Source organism: Vulpes lagopus, chromosome 11, assembly GCF_018345385.1.
Source record: "Vulpes lagopus strain Blue_001 chromosome 11, ASM1834538v1, whole genome shotgun sequence".
Classification (NCBI taxonomy): Eukaryota; Metazoa; Chordata; class Mammalia; order Carnivora; family Canidae; genus Vulpes; species Vulpes lagopus.
The window spans coordinates 91631209-91655663 of NC_054834.1; the positions used below are offsets into that span (position 1 = coordinate 91631209).

General features: G+C 38.7%; 1 protein-coding gene and 1 pseudogene across 2 annotated transcripts in view; both read left to right on the forward strand.

The window, feature by feature from the left end:
- Positions 1–361: 361 nt before the first annotated feature.
- B3GALT1 (beta-1,3-galactosyltransferase 1) overlaps positions 362–24455 on the forward strand; it is a 513956-nt gene continuing 489862 nt past the window's right edge. For both annotated transcript variants that reach the window (XM_041773296.1, XM_041773295.1), the window contains exon 1: positions 362–601. The gene's annotated coding sequence lies outside the window, so the exon portion shown is untranslated. The remainder of the gene's footprint in view (positions 602–24455) is intronic.
- Positions 19534–20019, forward strand: LOC121501335 (annotated as a pseudogene).

Here is a 24455-nt window from a genome sequence, read left to right on the forward strand (position 1 = left end):
TCCCGGCTGCGCCCCACGAGGCGTGGCGGCCCCGGAGCCGCCGAAGGGCAGGGCGGGCGCGGTCCGGGGCGCGTGGGGCTCCTGCGCGCGGCCGCCGCCCCGGGGCGCGTCCCTCCCCCGCCCGCCCCGCGCGCCCCCCGCCCAGACCCCGCGGCAGCGCCGCCGCTCCCGGAAACCAGCCCGCGGAGCGAGGGCGGAGGCGGGCCTTGGGCCTTGCGCCCTGATTGGCCTCCCCCGCCGCGCGGGGCGGCGCGCCGATTGGCTGCCGGGCGCCGTCAGTCTCCGAGGCCCGAGCCTCGCCGGGAAGCGCCGCCGGGCTCGGGGGCTCCGGCTGCCGCGGCGGCTGCTCGAGCCGGTGCAGCCGGGCGAGCTCGTGCGGGCGCCGCCGCCTCCGCTGCTGCCCAGCCCGCCGCGCCGCCGGGGCTGCGGGTCCTGCGCGCGGCCGGGAGCGGAGCTCGGGGAGGCGGAGGCGGCGGAGAAGTGATGCTGGCGCCGGGGCTCCGGGCAGCGGCAGCGGAGCAGCAGCGTCTCCGGGACCCCGGCTGCGGCGTCCCCGTGGCCCGCGGGCCAGCTGAGCGGCGGGAGCCGGCGCGACCCGCGGGTAAGATCCGCCCCCGGGGGCGGCGGGGGCGCCCTGGCCGCGGTGCCCGGGACCGGCTCCGGCTGGCGCGTCGGCCCCCGGGTCCCCGGACTTTGCCGGCGCGGGGACGGCTTTGTGTGCGCGGAGGCGGGCGCGGGGCCGCGGGGGCCGGGCGGCCGGCGGGGCAGCCCCGCGGAGGCGCCCCCGGAGGTCCGCCGGGGCTCGCCGGGGGCCGCGCGGGCGCAACTTTCCCGCCGCGAGGGGACGGAGGCGCCGCGCACCCGGCGCGCGGGGGGCCGGGCGCGTCCCCCGGGGCTCCCCAAAGTCCCGCCGCGCGCGGGGACTTGAGGGAGGAGGAAAGCGGCGGCCGGAGGGCGCGGGCGCGGGCGCGGGCGGGGGCGGGGGCGGGGGCGGGGGCGGGGGCGGCGCTCCGTCCTGTCCGCTCCTGCTGGGAGGCTCGCGGCACTTTCGGGGCGCGCAGACTTGGGCTGGCGCGGGCCGGCTCGCGGGGCGGGGCGGGGCGGGGCGGGGCGCGCGCGGGTGCGGGTGCGGGTGCGGGTGCGGTCCCGGTCCCGGTCCCGGTCCCCGCCGCCCCCCGCCGCCCCCCCCGGGGTCGGACCCGGCCTGCGGCGCCCCCGGCAGCGCAGCGCCCGCGCGGGCGGCCCGGGGCTCCGGGAAAGTTGGGCGGGCTGCGGTCGGGGCCGACGCGGGCGCGCGGGGCGCAAAGTGCGGCGGGGCTACGTGCCCGGCCTCCCCCGGCGCCGACGCTGCTTTTGTGCCTTGCTGGACTGTCTCCCCGTGTAGCCGCGGCGAGGGCCCCGCGCCGCGCACCCCCTGCGGAGGGCGGGTCTCTGCGCTGCGGCCGGGCCCGAGGAGCCCCGCCGGCCGGCGTCTGCATCCCCGTCCCGGGCGCGCAAACTTCGTGTCGGCGGGAGCTGCGGGCGCGGCCGGAGCCCCCGGGGGCCTCGGTGGGACCGTGCCCGGGACCTGCGGCGCCGCCGGAGGGGCCGCTCCCAGCCTGCCCGCCGGGCTCCGGGGAACCGGGCCCCCCCAGGTCGCGGGCCGGACCCCGAGCCGAGCCCTTCCCCTGGAGCTGCACGCGCTGCGCGACAGCTGAAACCCAGACCGCAGACGCCCGGCGGCCGGGCTCGTTTCTGATTTGGGAGGCAGGAGAGAGGAAGCAGACACCTAATCCAGAAAGCCGGTTGGGGAGAGGGGAAAAAAAAAAAAAAAAAAATCAGGAGGGAGCTGTCCAAAATGTCAGCATCTTTCACGTTTTTAATTGTAAACGCTCCGTTTTCTCCCAGCTTCGCAATGTAGATCATTCTGGGGCAGATGAGGAACTTGCTGGTCAGCTAGCAGTGATGTTAGTTTTGTGTCCGACGATGGTTGCACATTTTTCATCGCTTAATTCATGAACGGGTAAATGGAATTTTTAATGCTCTTATACAGCCGAATGCTTATACTGTGCAGTTGGGCTAGTAGAAAATCGGTAGTAAATGTTTTTTTTTTTTTTTCCCCCTAGTAGTCATCACATGTGGCTTAAAAGTCCAGATTTCTGATATGATTAAAGAGCATAGCTTGCGATTGTTGTGTTTCAATATAAAATTTACCTGTTGCCAGGTGGTATTTTTTTTTTTTAACATTGCTATATTTTAGTCATTGTAACTTTTGGGATTTTATTAAGGTTACCAAACACGTTAAGCAGTTGATTTTAGTTTTGTGTTCCGTTTATGCAATGCTACGAGTTGGTAAAAATCATTTTCCTTTATAGGTTGGTATGGAGGAAATAGGACTATGAATTATGAATCATCTTAAGATGAAGTTAAAATCAAGTTATCGGTAACAAAAGTGGAACTTTTACAGAAGATTTTAACCACTTAGCTAAGAAAGTGGTTTTTCACATTGCTGGCAAGTAACATCTTGTAAAGCCACTGCGTTAGGTACTGGGGAAAGCCACAAGTCTTTAGACAGAAACACAGCTTTTGTACTCATTTTAAGGAGAGTGTGGGCATTTTTAGCCTGTGGATCTTTTACTTGGGGAGGGTTTAAAAAAATAATTAAATACATTTGTAAAACCGTGAGGGCATAATATAATCAAATGTAGAGAAATGCATCAAAGAACATAAATATTAGGATAAAGCAGCAAGGTCTGTGTTTGACTAAAAGCAGAAATGATGCAGGGTGTGTGTATGTGCGTGGCAGAAGAGCAGAGGCTTAAAGGAAGTAATAGATAGTGCTAGCCACTTAGTTCACACAAGCAATTCAAGTTTTGCGAGTTCTGCAAATTCACTTCAGTTTTGACTTGTTTTGCTGCAGGGCAGCCCATGGGCTCAGACTGCCATATTTTCTACACGGATTTTAGTAACTCAAGTAAATGTCAACTTGTCAAGACTCTAGGCCACTAAATTCACTTTTTGACCTGTGCCAGATTTTCATTTCAACACTGAATAACTTTTCTAAAAAGATCACGCTTACTATAAATAGCAGTGCAAAAATACTATGACCTTATTAAATAAACATTTAATATGTCAAATAGTCCTGATTAGAGTTTCTACGTTATTAGGTAAGATAGTGAGGCTTATTTAATTGTATTAATAGTAATTTGTTTTCATTTAAGTAATGACAAAGCCAGTTTTTAATTGGAAACTAGCACATTTAGGAGAATGAGAAACCTCAGCCAGTTTAGTACGTCAGAAATTCATTGCTTTATCTCTCTGTGTCGCACATACACCCGTATACTGGAAAGTCTCTCAAGAGGAATGCAACCACCCTGCATTAGAAACAAGTTCAGCCACCTATCCTGAATGATGAAGGTACTTTATAAGGCAAAGCTCGTCTGCCTAAATAATCCATTATTAATTAATTATAATAATATAATATAATTATAATTCACATAAAATTTAACAAATTATGCGGGTCCCTGCTATGTGCAAAGACACTGTTCTAGTTGTTTTGACTATATCAGAGATTAAATCAAAGACCCTTGCCCCCATGGAGCTTATATTCTATAGGGGTGAAATAGATCATAAACAAAAAACGTAAGTGGAGAGTGTATAGAATATTTATCTCTCCTACTGACCTTTGTTTTCTAAATCTCCATGCAATGGCCCGGTCTCTTTGCATCTCATTTTCTTTCCAGTAAATATACACCTATCCACACACCCACACAAATATACTCAAATTAATCTAAGAACTGGAAAGTAATCATGTTGATAATCTAATACGTGTCACTCCTGAGGCAATATATATATGAACAATATCAGCACTATCTAAGATAAGGGTTGAAGGTAAGAGAGGGATTCAAAGATGATTAAGCAATAAAATAACAGAATATCTGCCTTTTAAAAATTCTTTAAAATCAAACTTTTTTTTTTTTTTTGGTGGAACTAAAATGGGAAATATTATCCTTTAACAAATTTGTTTCAAATTAACATCTTAAAAGGCATTTGTGACAATCAAGGTCAAATCTACGTAACCTCATTTAAAGGAGAAGAGTGAATTAGAAGTAGTAAGGAAAGATCCAAAAGCATAATTTTAATGAGAAGCCTTCTGCTTCTTCTACATCGAGAGTGACATGTTCATGTACATCTGTGAAAGTTGATCAAAAATCCAAGCATCTGAGGTCAAAGTTTCCCTAAAGTTGATGCATCAGAAAAAAGATTCATGATCCGACTCTCTAATGAAAAAATGCCGAAATATTTCAAAAATTTCAAAATAACTTTGTCTTTAATTCAAAATCAATTTGGTTATCCAGTAAGCCCAATTACAGATAAAACTTTGTGATGTTTTCCCAGGTTCTTTTATGCATAAAAGTGTGTAATTATAAGTCCAGTTTCACTTTCAGTGCTTTCCATGTAATTGTTTTCTTCAGGGTCTTGAGCGTACAGCTCCAAAGATTTGTTATTTTTATTTTTACCCTCATGTGAAGAAAGTCAGGAATCTTACTTTCAAAAACTGGTTTGTGAACAATATTTTCATATTAGAGGAAGGATGAAATTGTATACGCAAGAAGCCATACTACGTAATGAACTACTGCCAACTTATTCACAAGTTCTGTTATAACAAGATATTAGTACTAACACAAGGCTAACAGTCATTTCTGAGTGGATTTCCATCATTTAAGAAAAATCTTCAAGATTGCTGCTATACAGTCTAGCTTTAGGAGATGGGAAAAAGTCTTCTGATAATACTATCTCAATATTTTATTTATCTAGATTCAAAAATGTATATACTACCAGTTTCAGCCTTTACCTTTTTTGCCTGGTTTTTCTTTGTTCTGCTCAAAATGCAAGACTTTAGGGAAATAGTGTGTTAAAAAAAGCAAGTAAACCAACCAGTAGTAATCATACCTTGCATACAAAGTCAGCTCTGGCTGATTAAGAAAATGTTGGATGAGAGCTAAGTAGGAATTAGATATTTAGACCTGGGAAGAATCCAGGTTATTAACCCAACCTCTCCTATGAGAAAGGAAGAACTTTACTCCAGGAAGTTGATAATTGCCCAAAGTCCGTTGAAAGTAGAGCCAGATCTAGAAACACTGTGTGTCAACTACTAAGTGTGTAAGTTAACTCCATGCCAGTTGCCCATTAAACAGCTCTACATTTTGTGAAATAGTACTGTTAAGAAGAATGACTACATCTACCAATTTGTACATCTAAGTATTTTAATATCTGACATAATACTGCAATTGCATTAATATTATGTTAGGGTCAAGAAAATGATAAATTGGGATGCATTTAGAGATGTCATCTAAGATTTATAGGGCTGGGGGTAAGTTTGCATGTAAAATATTTGTACTCAATTCAGCTGTTGTGTCCATTGAATTCCTTTTAAATATTTATGTCTCTAACAGGATTTTTTTTCATTTCCAAAGGTCTGTTGGCTTCAAAGTGATCAATAGGTGAGCTTTAGGGACTCCAAGAAATACCAAATGGTTTGCAAGCTTCTTCATTTTTGAATATTCCATAGAAAGGAAAAAAAAATTGTTAAGCTTAAAAGCTACTGCTTTAAGTTAGATTAAAACAAAAACCCAGGGGCACCTGGGTGGCTCAGTGGTTGAGTGTCTACCTTCAGCTCAGGTTGTGATCCTGGGGTCCTGGGATTGAGTCCTGCTTTGGGCTCCCTGCAGGGAGCCTGCTTCTCCCTCTGCCTATGTCTCTGCCTCTCTCTCTCTCTCTCTCTCTCTCTCATGAATAAACAAATCTTTAAAAATACGTAAATATATAAAACACAAAAAGCAGGCAGAAAGAGGAACCTGTATGGATAGTGAGGAGACCTTAAAGAACTAGTACTTTTCTGATCCAAGAAGAAAAAGAATAAGAAAACCCTCCTGCTAGATTCCATCAGAAAACAGCTCCCATAGTGGTTGGAAGAGATACTTCATTGTCCTAAAATGCAAATTTGCAACTGAAGAGATGGTATAAATCATGTAGTTATAAAATTGTACTTGGTTTTGAGTTATGGCAGTTAGCATTTTGTTTGGTTTTGGACAATGAAATATTTTCATGGCATATATAGGTGACGTCAGAGCCAATTCAATTCCTTGTGGGACAGTAACATTTGTGGGTGATTTCCTCAGGGCCCTTAGCACTTAGTCAGAAACAATTGCCAGAGGTAGAGTTTGATTGTAAACAATAAGCTGTAATTTAAATGCTCGTACACGAGAAAAATTACACTAGTTGTACACAGTGCTATGTGGGTAGGCTTTATGAATAGGGTATATGAACTAATAGATTCCACTGTACATCTGTCTGTGCCAGTCAGAGGGCTGGTGAGTTCCCACCATAGCCCATCACTACTTTAGTTTTCTGTGTCAGGTAAAATGGTGATAGCATTACGTACAGGCATACACATATATAGACTTTCACATATCTAGACAATCCAAATTAAGATCCAAAGAGAGTGTTGCAAAATTTAGAGATTCTAAAGCTCCTATGGAATAGCAAATAGGTTATAACAGCCAAAAAACTGTTTAAATAAATAAAGCATTGGGATAAAGTTGAGCTATCAAATAAAAATATTAAAAATGTCAGTAATTAACACAGTATAGGAATATATAGACAAATAAGAAAGTGAGAGAACCCTAGACACAAACTCTAAGATATATGAGAATAAAGTATCATATGTAATAATTACAAGCCTGTGGAAAATATATGGTGCTGGGGAAACTAATTATTTGTCAAGAATATACACTCCCTAAGACAGAACATAAAGACTCCTAACTCGGGGAAACGAACTAGGGGTGGTGGAAGGGGAGGAGGGCAGGTGTTGGAGGGGAATGGGTGACGGGCACTGAGGTGGACACTTGACGGGATGAGCACTGGGTGTTTTTCTGTATGTTGGTAAATTGAACACCAATAAAAATTAATTAAAAAAAAAGAATATACACTCCCTATTTCATAATGTATTCCAAAATAAATGTCAGATGAAACAAAGAGTTAATAGAAACTCTGAATCAAGTTAGAAGAAAATAGATACTTTATAAACACAAATATAATGGGACACATATGAAGATATGACCTTATAAAATTTGACTGTTTAAGTCAGGAATGCCAAAAATAAATCAAGGAAATATTTTCACCAGAAATTGCTAATAGCAGTTTCATATTCACTGTTACAGAAACCTTTCAGTATTTTCTTCTGCTAGTGGACTTATCTCAAAATGTGATTCCCAGTTTATATCCATTCCCTTCATACCTGAAAACTTCTTGAAAAAGAGGTTTATATTCATCATTCTTCCCAGTGTCTTGAACAATAATTAGGGAGCAATAGGTATTGTTAGTGGATAGTAAAAACTTAAAAGTATACCAGTAGAAAATGGGAAAAATAATCTACAAAACCCAGAAATATACAAGGGTAATAAGCATCTCTAGTTTTAACTAAGGATAAAAAGAAAAGGAACACATTTTTTTAAATGGCAGTACTTTTTAGCTCATCAAAATAGCAAAGATTACAAGAGAAGTTTGATTCATTAAAAAAAAACAAGTTGATGTAGATGATGAAGATGAAGGTAAACTGCAGATTCTCCTAAATTTCTGGTAAGGCTATCCATTAGTGTTTACAGAATTCTTGTTACATGCTACAGAAGTTACCTGTGACTAACTTAAGGAATAAGATCGAAAACAAGGGAAGGTATTTTGTAGCTTACAAAATCAAAAGAAAAGAAGAGGAAATGGAATAGCTACAGAGGTCATGGAAGAAGGTGATGGAATCCCAGGTACCATCCCTGGGATGAATCAGCATCAATTCTTTCCTGTCCGTGTGTCACTTTGCTCCAGAATGAAATTCCTGGAATGAGAAGTATGACCTAGTTCACATTTCATGCCTACAGTTTAGTCAGTGAATCACTAGGGAGTCCTATCAAGAACACATTCAAAGGAAAATCAAGGCATTGTTACCAGTAGAAGGGAAAAAGGATACTGGACAGGTGAAAAGCAACAGATTTCCAGTGTATGTATCGAAGCCTTAAAAATATTCCCTTTGTTTTAGTAATACCACTTCTAGGAATTAATGCCATGTCGTTAATCAGAAATACAGTGTTCTTTAAATGCCATTTGTAATAGATTGATGGTAAAAATAATATTTGGCCCATAAAGAGAAGAATGGTTAAATTATGGTTTATGCCATTGAATGATGATTTTGAAAGGTTGGTAGTAACTTTGGAAAAATGTTGATGAAATAATAGTGAAAAACCACAGAATGCAAAATTTATTATGCAGGAAGAACTGACATTTACATATATGAAAAAGCTTGAATAAGATATTAACATTTGTTTTGGGGGGGATACTGGGATTATGGGAGTTTTACTTTTAAGCATAGAAAAATATGTTTTTGCCAGGAGCAGGCACTGCTTTAATAATCACACAAAAATCTATACTAAAATAAACAAAAGAATAATTAGAGAAATGATGGTAGCTTTGGGCTTCCAGGCAACTATGTTAGAAGTAAAACATTGGACTGATACACTTAATTTTGAAAGGAAAAGAGCTAATGTACAATATTCCTTTTTCCACATTGTAAGTTATTGTAAGTAAGGTTCAGCTAAGTTTCCTACTTGGAAAGTCAAGAGTCATTTTGGACTTTGCTTTTCAAATCTTAATCTCAGTACAATAGTATTGGGAATGTATTTGCATTTTATGGTTCAAATGAAGAATTTTTATTGGCAAAAGAAGTAAAAAAAAAATAGAAATGATTACATATATAGATATGTGTGTCTATCCCATCAGTTTCCTTGCTAATTCTCATTAACTCATGCTTAAATTGAGGTAATATGCGCTAGTGTATCTTAAGATAAGTGACTGGGTGACGGGCACTGAGGGGGGCACTTGATGGGATGAACACTGGGTGTTATTCTACATGTTGGCAAATTGAACACCAATAAAAAATAAATTTATAAAAAAAACTCATTTAAACTACAAAAAAAAAAAAAAGAGAGAAGAAGATAAATGATAGCCTGGTCTAGTTATTTATTAAGTACAATTCAAGATTCTGTTAAATTTCATTATCATAGGACAGAAAACCATGCTTCCTTATATAAACCGGAAAGCAAATGTAGTCGAATGTCTGAATTTTTTTCTTTTTGGTTCATACCTACAACTCAGAAATTATACATGCTAAGGAACAGGTCTAGGGATAGCAATGAGTGGAATTTTCCTAAAAGCATAAGTAAGTTATTATTATAATACATTTGGGGTTGCAGTTTACTCTGGCATATTGACTGAGTTCTGTACAGAATGATTTTGATGATCTCATGAATTATACTTTAATACAATAACTGGGAAAGAACAGAAAAGGAAAAAGAAAATTGGCTGATCATTGGTTCACTCTAACAGCCATAGCCTTCTTGTGGTTCATGGAATGTACGATCTGATAGCTAGTTCCGTTCCAGGGTGTAGATTAGAGCCAATTCTGTTGTTATTATCTTCTTTTGTTAGAATAATGTATAGGATTTTCAAATGGATAATATACACATGGTTCAAAAAATACACAGTAAAAATTCTCTCTCCCCTATTTCTATCTCCTCTAGTCCTCATCCCCCCCCCAAATAGATAACCTCTTTTATTTGTTTCTTAGTATCTTTTCAGGGATTGCCAAGCATATGCAAACACTAACCTTTTAAAGGCTTTTACCTTTTCTCAATTTTTATACAAATGGTGACATTTTATATACATACTTTGCTTCCTACGTTTTAAACTCAACAACCTTGAATGACTGTCAAAGTAGATAAATAGTTTCCTCATTCATTTTTAAGCTCCATGATACTGCATTTCTTGAAACTACCATAATTTATTTATTATTGAACAGTGGCCTCCTAAGGAACAATTTTATTTTTTTTTAAATATTCTGGCTAACACAACCAATGTCATAAATACTCTTGTATTTATATCACATGTGCAAGAATCTGTTAGGTCCTAGACATGGAGTCACTGGATTCAGATATATGTGTGTTTGTTCCCTTTGAAAGTGTATGTGTATTTGTTTTCATTTAATTTTCTTGCTTTCCTTGTCTTCAGTTGCATGATTAATACTGCTGAATTAGACTGGACCGAAGATTTCAATTCATGACTTTTCCCTAGAGACTCCTGCCCAGGTTTACACTTACCTATCGGTGTGCTTTGTAGGTATGCAATTTATTGTGAACTAATCTTGTTTGGTGATCTTCCAGCATCTGCTTAACCGTCTTGACCACAAAGATAGCTACTAAAACAGGGAGATTTTGTCATATTGTTCCTTAATTTCAAAAATTCTCTTTTCCTATACTCTGGCCTAGTAGACTAATAAATTATATGAGCAATTTGAGCACTTGCTATTCATCTACTAAATGACAATATTAAAAATAATCATGTCCCATGTTGGCAAGGATGCAGTGAATCTGGTGCTTTCAGAAATCATTCGTTGCAATTAAAATTGGCACAGCCCTTTTGAAAAGCAATTTGGCAGCATATAGGGAAAAAACTACAAAAATATTCATACTGTCTGATCCGTTAATATTCCTTCTGGGAATCTATCCTAAGGAAATAGTACAAAATATGGAAAAGGTCTTATGTTTGAAGATGTTGATGGATGTATTATGTAAAATATAAAATCAAAAGCAACTCAAATGGCCAATAATACATTTAGGCATGTACAGTTGAGGATAACATACAACAATTAAGAGTAGATATGAGAATTATAATAAAATAAAAATACATATGCTATAATGTTTCTTGGGGAAAACATGGTACAAAATTACATACTAGTTCTATAGCTATATAAAACCTACACATAACAACCCTGAAATTATAAATGTTATAAAATGGTGGGAAAATAGGTAGTCTTTCCCTTTTTATCCCCAGTTTTCTAGAATATTTTACGTTTTAAATGAAAAAAAAAAAGAAAAACATATTTTTCCCTTTTGTCTTTGATGTTTTGCACTGTATATAAATCATAGCTTTTGATAGCTAACTTCTTTACCACTATTCAGTGATGTGAGATTTTTAATCTTTTATATACAGGTGAGTTTATCCTGGAGTGTGCAGTGCAATACATGTTTTCTTTACAAGTGCTCTCTCCCTTCTATATATCAAAAGATACCGTAATCACTGAACTTCCTTTCAGTCTCATTCTTTGTGATAGATATTTTTTCTCTTTGGAAGAAAAATTCAGATAATTTGGACAGTCCTGAACATGCCTTTTGCCTACATCTTAGACTTAATCTCCTAACATTCTTCCCTCTGCTCACCAAGCTTCTATCATGCCAATCTTTCTCCTTCTCAAACACTGTAAGCCAAATCAGACTGTCTCCTAATTCTTTATTAAATTCTACATTCTTCATTAAAGTATATGCAGGAAAAATTAATGACATAACAAATATATCAGACATATAGGCATACCCTGTGGAATAGATGGGCACTAGATAATATTGCCCATGACAGTTGTATATCTTTAAGAAAAAGCAAATAACTAAAATATGAGAAAAATATCCTGCCTCCCCCTTTTTTTGCATATGAGCTAATTTGTTAAGTTGAAGTGAAGTAGGAAGGGATAATGTGAAGTATGTTTTTTTCCCCACTAGCTCTTTGGAAAATGAATGTGGTGGCATTATCTCTCTTTATTGAAGTGCATTTTATATCATAGACTATCTTGTTATCTTTGCCCAGTTGATTATCACATTATCTTCAAAGTATTAAGCTCACAGTTAATTTCAAGGAGACTGCAAGGAGAAGAGTGTCATCTCATGTTTGAAGCACTGTTTTACAGTTCTATGTACTTATCTTTCCTGTCAGGGTAACTGATTTTGAATTTCTTCATAATAAAGATCTTATTTTCTGAGATGGTGGGCCAGTGAGTCATGGGACATTTTGAAGTCATGGTGGAAATGCTTTCTAAAGGACTTGCTTTTGACAGTGCTCCATCCATGACCTGCCAGGACTACCATCTGAGACTTGGTCAAATTTTAAAAAATACATTTGGATTTGCTTATAAGTGCCGAAACCACCCTTCACTATAGATTTTAGCTATATCACTGCCAAGATCACCCCTTCCCTCCCCTTTTCCTAGTTAAACTCAGAGATTTTACTTTCAGCTATTCTAAATTTCTCATCAATCAGGTGATAGCTTCAGGTTGTGAGTATCTTTATTAAAAAGACCTTCAACAACTTTTTAGGGTCTAAAAACATATTCATTTAAAATTACATTTATAAAAAGAAAAATAAAATTACATTTAGAACTAAATTTCCAGTCTGTAACTAGGAGTAAGGGTGACATAAAAGTGTAGGAAAATATAGTTAAAATATCATTTTATTTATCTTATTTTTTAAAAAGATTTTATTTATTTATTCATGAAAGACACAGAGAGAAAGGCAAAGACATAAGGAGAAGCAGGCTCCTCTAGAGGAACCCGATGTGGGACTCCATCCTCGGCCTCCGGGACCACACACTGAGGTGAAGGCAGATGTTCAACCACTGAGCCACCCAGGAGTCCCAAAATATCATTTTAGTAAAAGGGACAATAGTTCTTGTCTCATTGAGCTTTTCATTGAGAATAATAGTAATAGTAAATAATTTTGGGAGTGTTACTATGTATTAGTTACAGAATTGTTAATCATTTTATGGGCATAATATGACTTTTAATACTTAGCAAAACCTTAGGCAGTAGATGTCATTAACATTTCCATTTTATAGATGTTGAAACTAAGACCAAGATACAGGTTAGGTAACATTTCTAAGACTCAAAAGTGAGTTTTTGATGGAGGCAAGAATCCAACATGGGAGCTTCAAAAAGTTTACTACTTTTGTTTATTGGCTTTTAGCATAGAGTGATTGAATTTTCAACTTTTTCTACTCTGCTGAACAAACTCAATAAAGGAGGTGAAATTTATAAAATATGCATGTGTGTATGTATGTATGTATGCATATCTGTATCTCTCTATATCTATCACTAGAAAGGAGATTTCAAGTGAACAGGCCCAGGGTAGTCTAATAAATGGAAAGACAATGCTATCTTCCTCCAACTTTGGCTATAATTTCTGTTTTATTTGTGTTCTTTCTCAGATGGTTTACTATGCTGTTTTATTATCTTACATTTCAATTTAAAACGAGGAAATGAAATAAGGGATATTTTAAAATCAAATCTGAAAAATCCTCCAGTGAGAAGTAGTCAGTTTGAAAATGAAATTAAGAGATTTGGCTGCTAACCAAACCTTTTTTTTTGAGGGGGATGGGTGAGAATGGGAGTGAGGAGTTGAGTGTATTACTAGTATTTGGGTTTTTTTTTAAGCGTCATTGTAGGGTGATAGTTTATTTCCCTTTTTTAAGTGGTGATAGGAAAATGGCATCCTCTACTTAATTTCCCCCTATATTTGAGATAGGATTTGAAAACTATATTGTTCCATCAGTGGCTTGACAAATATTTATGATGAAATATTTCATGTATATAAAATTCTGAAAAATATCCCAAATTATCTAAAGCAATGATTTCAGTATTCAGAAACTCAATGATTAACTATTTGAACTGAGAACTTACACTTAGCTGTGTTCCCTAGCTCTTTTAATGTCATATTCATTGTCATATTTATATATGCAGCTTTACCTGTTGCAAAAGTAATTTACCCAGCAGGACCTAGCTTAACATCCAAGGGGCCATGAATCACAATCATATCATGACTTTTTTTTTAAACTACATACATTAACGTTGTATTTCAAGAAACTTAACTTCTCATAGCTTATGACTGAAGACTATTAAATGTAACTTGGTCTATATTAGATACTAGATGCTCCAGAACAGAAAGGTTAGATTCAGCATTAATTATTATTACTCAGTTTTTCTTTCCTTACATTTGCTTTGCTTTCTTTTCAAATAGTGAGATTTCAGAATTTCTCAGAATGAAGAAATAGATAATATATGAACCTAAGAAAGATGGAAACTTAGAGTTTATGTACCTTAGAATTATATACTCACTTCTTGTGTATTACTTTGTATTTATGAACCACTTTTTGCATGTGGCAGATATAGTATATGTTATGTGCACAATTATATGTTCTAGTGTTCATAGTGACATGGACCTGCCTCTTCAAAAAATTATTTAGGGTCCTTTCTAATCTTGGTCATCTAGTGAGTTAGAAAATACTCAATATCTATGTTGTTTTATGCCTTCAAGTTACATTATAATTCCAAGAGCCCAAGTGATTAACAATGAAGAGTGAAAACATAACAGTAACTTGTAAAAAAGTTTAAGGTGACGATTTTGAAAAATTTAATTTGAAAAATACATATACAGCAAAGTTAGTGTTATATTTTCATTTTCAAATAGGTATATCGTAATTAGAAAAAGGCTTATAGATTCTTTTTCCTATTTATATATTTTACTCACATTTTGTTTTTCAGAAAATGCTGTTGTCCAAAACAAGCATGAACTGCAATTCAACTGAACTAATAACTAGTGGATTAATGAATATTTGGATATTATACACATGCAATAAGTATTAGTTTTAACTGAAATGTCATGTGCATACCACAGAAACAGTAAACAAGAATATATAAAAGATTTTCTGTGCAGACATCAAAAGCAAACTATTTCCTTTTAGCAATGTGCAACATTGTTTATGATTTAATTTTTTTCAGTAGGATGCATTATTTTCAATGAGCAACTTATATTTGCACTGGTGAGCCAATATCTTCCTTGAAGAATACTTATTTATTTATTGCCTAGCTTAAAAAATAATTAAAAAATATTTAGCCTCAATTATAGTTATATATTCAACCATAATTCTTTTAGCCCCTATTATGTGCTAGGTACTGTTTTAAGGACTGAGAATGCAGCAGTGAATAAAAGACTCTATTCTCATGGAATTTACATTTTAGTTGGGAGGGAGGTAATATGACTAGGATAGGGGGCGCAGGGCAGGAGAAGGAGGAGAGAGGCAACAAACATGTAAGTAATATAACAGCACATCAGGTAGTATGAGTACTAAGAAAAAACAAAAGCAGGAGCACCTGGTGGCTCAGTCAGTTAAGTCTCTGACTCTTGATTTCAGCTCAGGTCATGGGCTTAGGTCATGATCTCAGAGTCATGGGATCCAGACCCCCAAGGCCTGCCAAGCACCACCTTGGGCTCCTTGCACTCAGCCAAGAGTCTGCTTCTCCCTTTGCTCCTCCCCTTGCTTGCTGTGTTTTCTCTCTCTCTCTCTCTTTCTCAATAAGTAAATAAAATCTTAAAAAATAATAAAAACAAAAGCAGAGGAAGAGTATAGACACTGATGGAAGAATGGGCTGCAAGTTTTAGGTAGGGTGATTGAGAAAGGTTTTTCAGAAGATGTGGGTTTTCAGAAGCAGAGACCTGAATTAAAGGAAGGACCATTGCCATGTTACTGTCTGGGGAAGAATCCTCCAGGCAGATGTTATGGAAGCAATGAGCCTGGTGTGTCAGAGACACTTCAGTCAACCTAGTTCTACTGGAAAGAATGAGGAGGAAAGAATGGTAGGATGTGAGATTGGAGAGGTGAGGAGAATGAGCCTTCTGTAGGTTGTAGGCAGGATTATAGAGTTTGAAGCATCAATAGTTGGAAGGTTTTGACTGGGAATATGGGTTGATGTGTTTCTGGCTGCCAGGTATAGAGTTGACAATAGGAAAAAAGCCCGGTAGAAAATGATTTCGAGACTATTTCAGACATCTATAGAGAGAGAGAGAGAATGGTGGTCTTGGAAACAGGTAATAGAAACACCTCAGCTATGTGCAAGCACTTCTGAATATAAATTATTTTCTTTACTAATGTCTCACTGTTGATTCTACATGTTCTATAAGGATAATGGCAGAAACCAAGGTGCTGTGGACTTATTAGGGAACAGTATTGTACACTTATCATGAGGGTGCATTTTATTTTTCCTAAGGCAACTTATCAATAATAAAAATACTAAAAGATTTGGCTATGTGAAAATTAAATGTGCTGTTAGCATTTCCAACTTATTTGCCATTTAGATTTGATTCCTACTACACAGTTCATCATTTTATATGCCTTCTTCTCCTCACTTGGCTTTTACTCACTGGACCTGCAAGTTCTGAGAGGAGATGTACTCTATACATAGAATTTTATTGTGTACCTAAAATTTAGAACATTTTAATCAGTTTGGATGAGTTGCAAGAGATAGAATTCCAATTCAAAATAGCTTAGAGGGGATCCCTGGGTGGCACAGCAGTTTAGCTCCTGCCTTTGGCCCAGGGCGCGATCCTGGAGACCCGGGATCGAATCCCATGTCGGGCTCCCGGTGCATGGAGCCTGCTTCTCCCTCTGCCTGTGTCTCTGTCTCTGCCTCTCTCTCTCTCTCTCTCTGTGTGACTATAATAAATAAATAAAAATTAAAAAAACAACAACAACAAAAAAACAAAACAAAATAGCTTAGAAAAATTTACTGGTTTGTATCACTAAGTGACCCAAGGGGTAAATTCAGTTTTATCGGGATCAGAGGTTTCAACCAATGATACGGACCTATTCTATCACCCTGAATCATTGTATTATGCTTGGTTTCATTCTTAGGCAGTTTATCTCTCTCCTTGTCACACCTCACACTCCCACCTCCTCACCACACAGCTGGCAATCTCCAAATTAAAGATGCCAGAAATGGATGAAGCTCTTCTTGCATAACTCTGGGAGAGGTCACGATTTGGGTAATGTGACTGGATCAATGTGATCAGGAGAAGAGAGTGCTGACCCACATGCCTCTACATTTCTTCTCTGGAACTACATATAAGGACTGATCACAACCCTAACAAAAGATGTTGAGGATACAAAAATAAATTACATCCACTTAATTTGAATTACTTCGAATAAACTTCAGATTTCTGAATTTCTTGGAAGATGACATTCTGTATTTCTGGGTTAATTTTTGTGAGAAGAGAAGTACAGAGTCCAAGGGAACAGAACAAACCTGATTATCATTTGGGTAAATGCAAAAATTGCCCTTGGCCATTAGATACCAATGGACAGATCATTTTCTGTTAAACATAACTTCCAGATTAATTTGAATCACCCTTTCTACCACCAACAAAAATTACATGAAATTTAAAAGAAAATTAAAACCTTCTAAAAAGTAACAAAGGTCAAGAATGATTACAGTGCTGAAATCTGGGAGAGATAGGCATCTACCATTCAAACATATTTTTATCATCCCAAAGAAAAACATCTGAGAGACTGAATTGTGGTCTTGGTGATCTTGTGGGACTGGACAGAATCCAAGAATCTCCATAGAGGGATTCACTAAGTAACTATCCCTCCTTTGGGACTGGACTTTTAAAAAGCTGAACCTTAGGAGTAAGTTGCTGGAAGCAAACTTGTCTTTGCATCAACTTGCAGTCCACGTGCATGTTACATGGGTAGCCTGCAAAACCACAAACTTTGAAATCAGATTAAGGTGGTTCATGCTGGCTAACATCCTGAATGTCTGGCAAAAGAAAGTGAAAATCTTCTCTGAAGGAAATACCATCTTAGGCTTGAAATGTTTTAGGGAATAATTTTTCATATGTAATATTCAGTATACATTCAAACCAGATACACATAAAAACAAAACAAAACAAAACAAAACAAAACAAACCAGATACACATTAACCAAGTCATCAGAATTAACATTATCAGTGAAGGGCCAATGGTCATCACGTACCTGTTGATATGTTCTGAGGAGACAGTATCATTTATGTAATAGTATGGTTCAGAATGTTTAATCATTGAGAAACAATAAACCTTAATGACATTATTCTATTTAAAAGAGGGAAAGCAAGACTATGTTATTCAAATATGTCCATGTCATAAAATACAAAGGATCTGGAAATGTCCCAAATTAAAGGAGACTAAAGAGTCATGACAACTAAATGCTATGCATGATCCTAAATTAGATTCTGTACCAAAGAGAATAACATGGCAAAAAGTTACATTATTCGGACATAAGTTGGTTAAGTGTCCGACTCTTGATTTTGACTCAGGGTCCTGGGATCGAGTCCTGCATCGGATTTTGCGCTTGGCAGGGAGTCTGCTGGAGAATTTCTCTTCCTCTTCCTTTGCCCCTCACCCTGCTCTCCCTCTCTCTCTCTCACAAATAAATAAATGTTTGAAAAGAAAGTGGCATTATTGTCTCAATTCATAAAATAGAGTATTGGTTGGAGGACTAGATAAGGATATTTGTTTTAGTCAATTTGGGTTGTTATAACAAAGTACCAGAGAAGGGGGGACTTATAAACAACAAAAATTTACTTCTCCCAGTTCTTCTGGAGGCTAGAAGTCTGAGATTTCTGCCATCGTGGTTGGGTTCTGCTGAGACACCTCTTCTAAGGTGGAGGCTGCTGACTTTTCATTGTATCCTCACATGATGGAAAGAGCTAGCAAGTCTATGAACTCTTCTTATAAGGACACTAATCCCATTCATAAGGCTCATGACCTAATTACTTCCCAAAAAAACCACATCTCAAAATGCCATCACATTGGGATTGGGATTTCAGGATACGAATTTTGGAGGGGCACATTCAGTCATTGTAGTATTAGAATGATGTTAACTTATTGGTAGTTGTCTTGTGTTATATAAGATAATATTCTTAGAAACTAAACACTAAAGATTTTATGAGTAGTGTTATGTATAACTTATTCTCAAATTGTTCAGAGAAGAATTGTATTATATATCATATTTATAAAAAGTTAACAAAATATTTATATACAGATATTTATATGTATTATATGTTTTTATAAATAGAATGGTAAAGCAAGGGCAAAATGTTAATAATATTGAATCAAGGAGAGATTATATGGATGTTCTATGTATTTTACACTTAGAAATTTTTTGTAGCTTTAAAATTATGCGTAAATGAGAAGTTGGAAAGAAATACTAGGCCCATCAGTTCTAAGATATCTAAGTTATCAGATGCAGCCTGCAATACCACTAAAAAAGGAAAAAGGGAAAAAAAAAACCCATACTTGAAAATCTGTGCAAAGGTGAAATAACAGGGCAAACATCCAGTTCTATGATCAATAAGTTCTGGAGATGTAGGCCCACTAAAGTTAACGATACTGGACTGTATACTTGAAAGATGCTAAGAGACTCAATCTTACATGTTCTCATTCCTCATTACGCAAGGCGACTACATAAGCTATTAAAAGTGTTAACTAGTTTTATTGTGGTAACCATGTTTTGCAGTATGCCCATGAATCAAGTCAACATGCTGTTATTAAATTTATACAGTGTTATGTGTCAGTTATACCCCAATAAAGCTGGAAAAATTCTTTGTAATAAAACATAAGACTTCATTTGTATAACAGGCATACACAGGTTAGTTTAAAAGTACTACAAAGCACAGACCTAAAAATATGCCATTAAGCTATTACTACAGTTCTGTTGTGGTTTTCTTCTGTTTTGGCATATAGACAGTCAAATAGAATTTGTCTTTTTTCCGGCTGTGGACTGTGGGCTGCTGGGGTCGGTGAAGGATCTCAAGATGGCCAGGCGAAAATTTGCTCTAAAAACCATTGACTGGTACCTTTCGGGGAGGTCATACCCCGAAACCAGAAGGCCATTGCCAACTCCCTGAAATCCTGGAATGAGACGCTTACCTACAGGTTGGCTACTCTTCCTGAGAAACTACCTGCTATCAACTGGGCTTGCTACAAGGCCAGTGTGGCAAAGGCTGGCTTGGTAGATGACTTTGAGAAGTTTAATGCCCTGAAGGTTCCTGTGCCAGAGGATAAATATACTGTCCAGGTGGATGCTGAGGAAAAAGATGTGAAAAGTGTGCTGAGTTTTTGTCTCTCTCAAAGGCCAGGATTGAAGAATATGAAAAAGAGCTGGAGAAGATGAAGAGCATGATTCCATTTGTTCAGACGATCATTGAGGACCTGAATGAAGTCTTCCCAGAAACCAAATTAGATAAGAAGTATCCCTATTGGCCTCACAAGCCGATCGAAAATTTATAAACTGGAGTTGGAGAGAAAGCTCTGGCCCTCATATTATAAACGGACATTAAGAATAATGATATGGTGAAAAAAAAGAATTTGTCTTTCTCCCTCACTCCCTCAAAGTATATTCAATTTCATTAAGCAGAGTTACAATATAATGATCTTGTAATTAACTTGCTAAATGCTACAGTATTTTGGATTTCTTGTGTCCTTAATTTTTCTCCTCATTTATGGAAAAGCCAGTATACCGTCACTTTGCCATTTATATGGAGATCTGACTAAACTAACTGTCCCCTCAGAATAAGTTGCTATGTATTCTTGTCTGCCTGTTCTCTACTTTTTATAGAGAAAGGCAGATTTTGAAGTCCATTATCTCAATTTCCACACCTTCTTTCAGTAAATGACTCAATGATTTCAATAATATTACCCTACCCAAATAATTGACAGACTATTCTGGACTGTGATCAACATATTAAGTGATTTACTATAAAGATTTTAATTTAAACATAAATAGATATCTGTATTTGGAAAGATTAAAGATATTTTTAGGGTCTCAATTCAGGCTGGATCTCCCAATCTAAAAGGACTCTACGAACTCTGGTCTTTTGATAACCCTGGTGTAAGACGTCAGATAAAGTTCCCTTCCAATGCAAAGGATTCGATTTGTTTGTTGCCCTGGTTAAGGCAGGGGGAGAGAGAGAACAGTTGTCTGTATAGTCCAGCATTTGGATGCTGTCATATGGAATTTCCCAGTTTGGGCTTGTCTCTCTGTGAAAACAAATCTCTAGAGTTATTTCCCTCAATCATCCTTTGAGAAAATAATTGATTTGTTGGTAATTATCAGGTGACCGTTGACATAACTGATATTTGATGGATGCAGAGCAAGTTAATCTACTTAACAAAAAATATTTTTTTTGCATACTTGTCAAAGCCCAGGTCACTTGTAGTCACTTAGATTTTCTTTGCCAGTGCTTCTCTTCGACAAAATAAGAGTGCCCTTGTATCTTTTAATTGCATAATTTAAGTCCCGAAGTATGTTGAGAGTATCTCTTCTCATGCTGCACCCACTAAGAATAATATGGCTTTGTCATTAGGTTAAAATCCTCAGTAAGATCATATCCTATTATGAGCATGGCTGGTTGGGAGATTGGAGGGTCTTAATCCTTCAAAAAAAAATTGCTGTCAACAATATTAGCCTGATATGCTTTTGAACTGAGCTTAGCAGTGAACCTTTAAAAATACTCCCTACCCAGTGTGTATAAATGCTGCTTGACATTGGTTTTGAGATTTAAAATGTGGAAGAATAAAAGTTTTTAAAAAGTTTTGGAAAAATTGGCCTAGATGCTGAAGACTTTGAGTCCCTGGGGGGGAGAGAAAATTGTTCAGATGGTGTCTTTGCCCTAATAATATTTTTTTTTTAAATTTTTATTTATTTATGATAGTCACACACACAGAGAGAGAGATGCAGAGACACAGGCAGAGGGAGAAGCAGGCTCCATGCACCGGGAGCCCGATGTGGGATTCGATCCCAGGTCTCCAGGATCGCGCCCTGGGCCAAAGGCAGGCGCCAAACCACTGCGCCACCCAGGGATCCCAATATTTTTTAAAGGATTTTATTTATTTATTCATTAGAGACACAGAGAGAGAGGCAGAGACACAGGCAGAGGGAGAAGCAGGCAGGCTCCATGCAGGGAGCCTGACGTGGGACTCGATCCCCGGTCTCCAGGATCAGGCCCTGGACTGAAGGTGGTCCTAAACCGCTGAGCCACCTGGGCTGCCCGTGTCCTAATAATTTAACCTGGCTTCCTACTAGCACCAGACTCAGTCTGTCACTGTGACTAGCATATACAATTTTACTTTCACTTGTATGAACATTACAAGCTAATTGGTATGTTGCCAGTGTGTTCTTTAACAAGTGTTCCTCTGGTCACATATGTTCACTAGCTCTTCTAGTAAAGACACAGTGTGTGTCAGAAGTTGATGTGTCATTCATGGTTTTATCAAATTGTGTGGAATCAAACTACAGATTTATTTTATCGTATGAAATATATCCAGGACTACTAATAGCGATATATTTGTCTTTTTAAATTGTAATTTTTATTTCATTTTTAAATTGAGGTGGAATTGACAAAGTAATACTTCTATTTTGTACTTTAAAGCCTTCTAAGATTCAGGATCTTCCATTTCTTATAAATAAAGGTTATAAGAGATGTTTTGCATAAATTATGTGGATATATAATCTTAAATTAAAATCTTAAATCTAATAAAACTCTTAAATTTACATAAATGGGTTGTTACATATTGACTACCTATTTCTAATTAGAGAGCTGTTTCATGACTCAGTTCAGTGTGTCCATTAGATTGCAAAATATCTCCAGAACAAGAATACTTAATAAATTATATCTCTTAAATATTATTAAAATAAATCATGCATATTTAGCAAGAACTCTGTTGAGTGGTAATAGTGATATATCCATTGAATCTTGAAACTTAATTGAAATATTAGTTGACCTTTTGAAAATGAAGAGCTTGTTCTACATAATAACATATAAGCTACAGAATAATAAACCATGCTTTTTTGCTGCATGTCAACTCCTATTTAAAAGTCCTTGTTTAATATCCTAGTGACTAAGTATAAATCCACCTACTGTGCAAAGGCTCCTAGAATAGTTGCCAATCTAGATACAAAATGAAGTGAGGATTTTTTTTATACAGACTTGTTAAGTTCTGTTAATATGTCAGTGAGAAACACTGAACTTTTTCAGTCTTAGATGGGATTCTTTGAGAGTGCATTACCCAGTGGCCTATGACATGATATTTGATTTTTCCGCAACAGAGATAGAATGCACATAGCAGCTACCTTCATTATCCCCTACCTTCTGGTTTCTTTTTTTTTCAGGGCTGGCAGGTAAATCTTCAGTGCTCACCAAATTTTCTATTTAGAAGGAAGCAGCACCTTACCTCAGGAAAGTTTTAGGAGGATGAAATAGTTGTAACTTGAAACCTCAGACTAATGTAATACTTTATAATTGCCATGAAATTTCAAAATATCCCCCCCCATCCTTCCATTGCCAGACATAATCCCATTTTAGCTCAGTGAGTTGAACAGAATTAACTCTTTGCAGACCTGACCTCACAGCCTTTCTGTTTACTCCCAAGGTTTATGCTGAGAGAAGAAGATCTTTTGAAAATGTAATGATAGTTTTATTTCCACATGGTAGGGAAATGCTTCACTTGGCCAGATAAAATAGGGTGTGTTTTGAAGCATTTCTATGTGCTGTATCATATTTAACAATATATTTATTTTTGCCTATTAATAAACTACAAGTTTTTATAGGTTTTTCAATACCTAGTCCATAATTCCTAATAGCATGGAATAAATATAAAACAATTGACTAGGATTTTCTTTCACTTTTAACCAGGCCTTGCCAATAAAAAGAAAAAAAATCCTGCTGAATTTTTAGCACAGTTCTGCTTTTTCCAAGAATTTGAAAACTGATAGAGATGGTTGGGAGGGTGGGAGAGCTTTGGGTATTTGGTACAAAAGATTCCATACCGGCCTCTTTAGAGCTTTTCTGTTTTGGGGAGGAAATGGTAAGGAATGCTTTATGCATACCTAAGTGTAAAAATGTATAACAAGAATAGCAAAAAACCTCAATGGGAATGGGCATTAGATTCACAAAACCTTTGCCATAGAATTCTTGCATAGACAATGCTTTAGTCTAGCCCATCATTGGCAATTGAAGAACAGTTATTACATAAAAAGCAGTCTTGTTAAATCCTTTAAAGTATAACTTAAAATAATTTTACATCACACTTGCTATGTAAAGAAGAGTTGTACCCCCCCTTTATTTTATTTCTGCCCATAACGCACTCAGCATTAGCCATACTAACACAGGCCATCACTGCAAGTCTTGGGTCTCTCTAGCTGAGGGCTCTTCAGACCTCATGCAGGGCAGGTTGGGCATGCCCAGAGACTACTGTCCCCAGGAGCATCCTCAGGGAATAACATGTTCAAGCCGGAGGTAAGTTCCCAGCTTCTTGTTTGCCAGGTAGGAAAAGTCTGAGGACTTTTTGTCTCCCAGTGTTCCCTAGCAAGACAGTTGGCTAAAGTAGTAACCTATTCAGCTACGTACCTTTATTGGCCTCCACCCATCTTTATCTCATTTCTGCACTTCTTTATTGGTGCTTACTGAGATCAGCTCCCAGATACATTCGAGTACTCAGACTCTCCTCACAGGGTCTAATTCTGAGGGAATCCAAACTACCATTAAGTACCTTCCATAAAATTCTGTGGACACTAATAAGGGAAAAATTATAACACAGGTACTGAAGGGAGACACTGGTCAAGTTTTTTGCTTATTTGATTATTTTACCAATTCCTAGTTTATGTCATTCCTCTGAGACTTGATAACTATTCCACTTCCCCAAGCCACTAAGGATTTGAGTGTGGTGGGTATCTTAG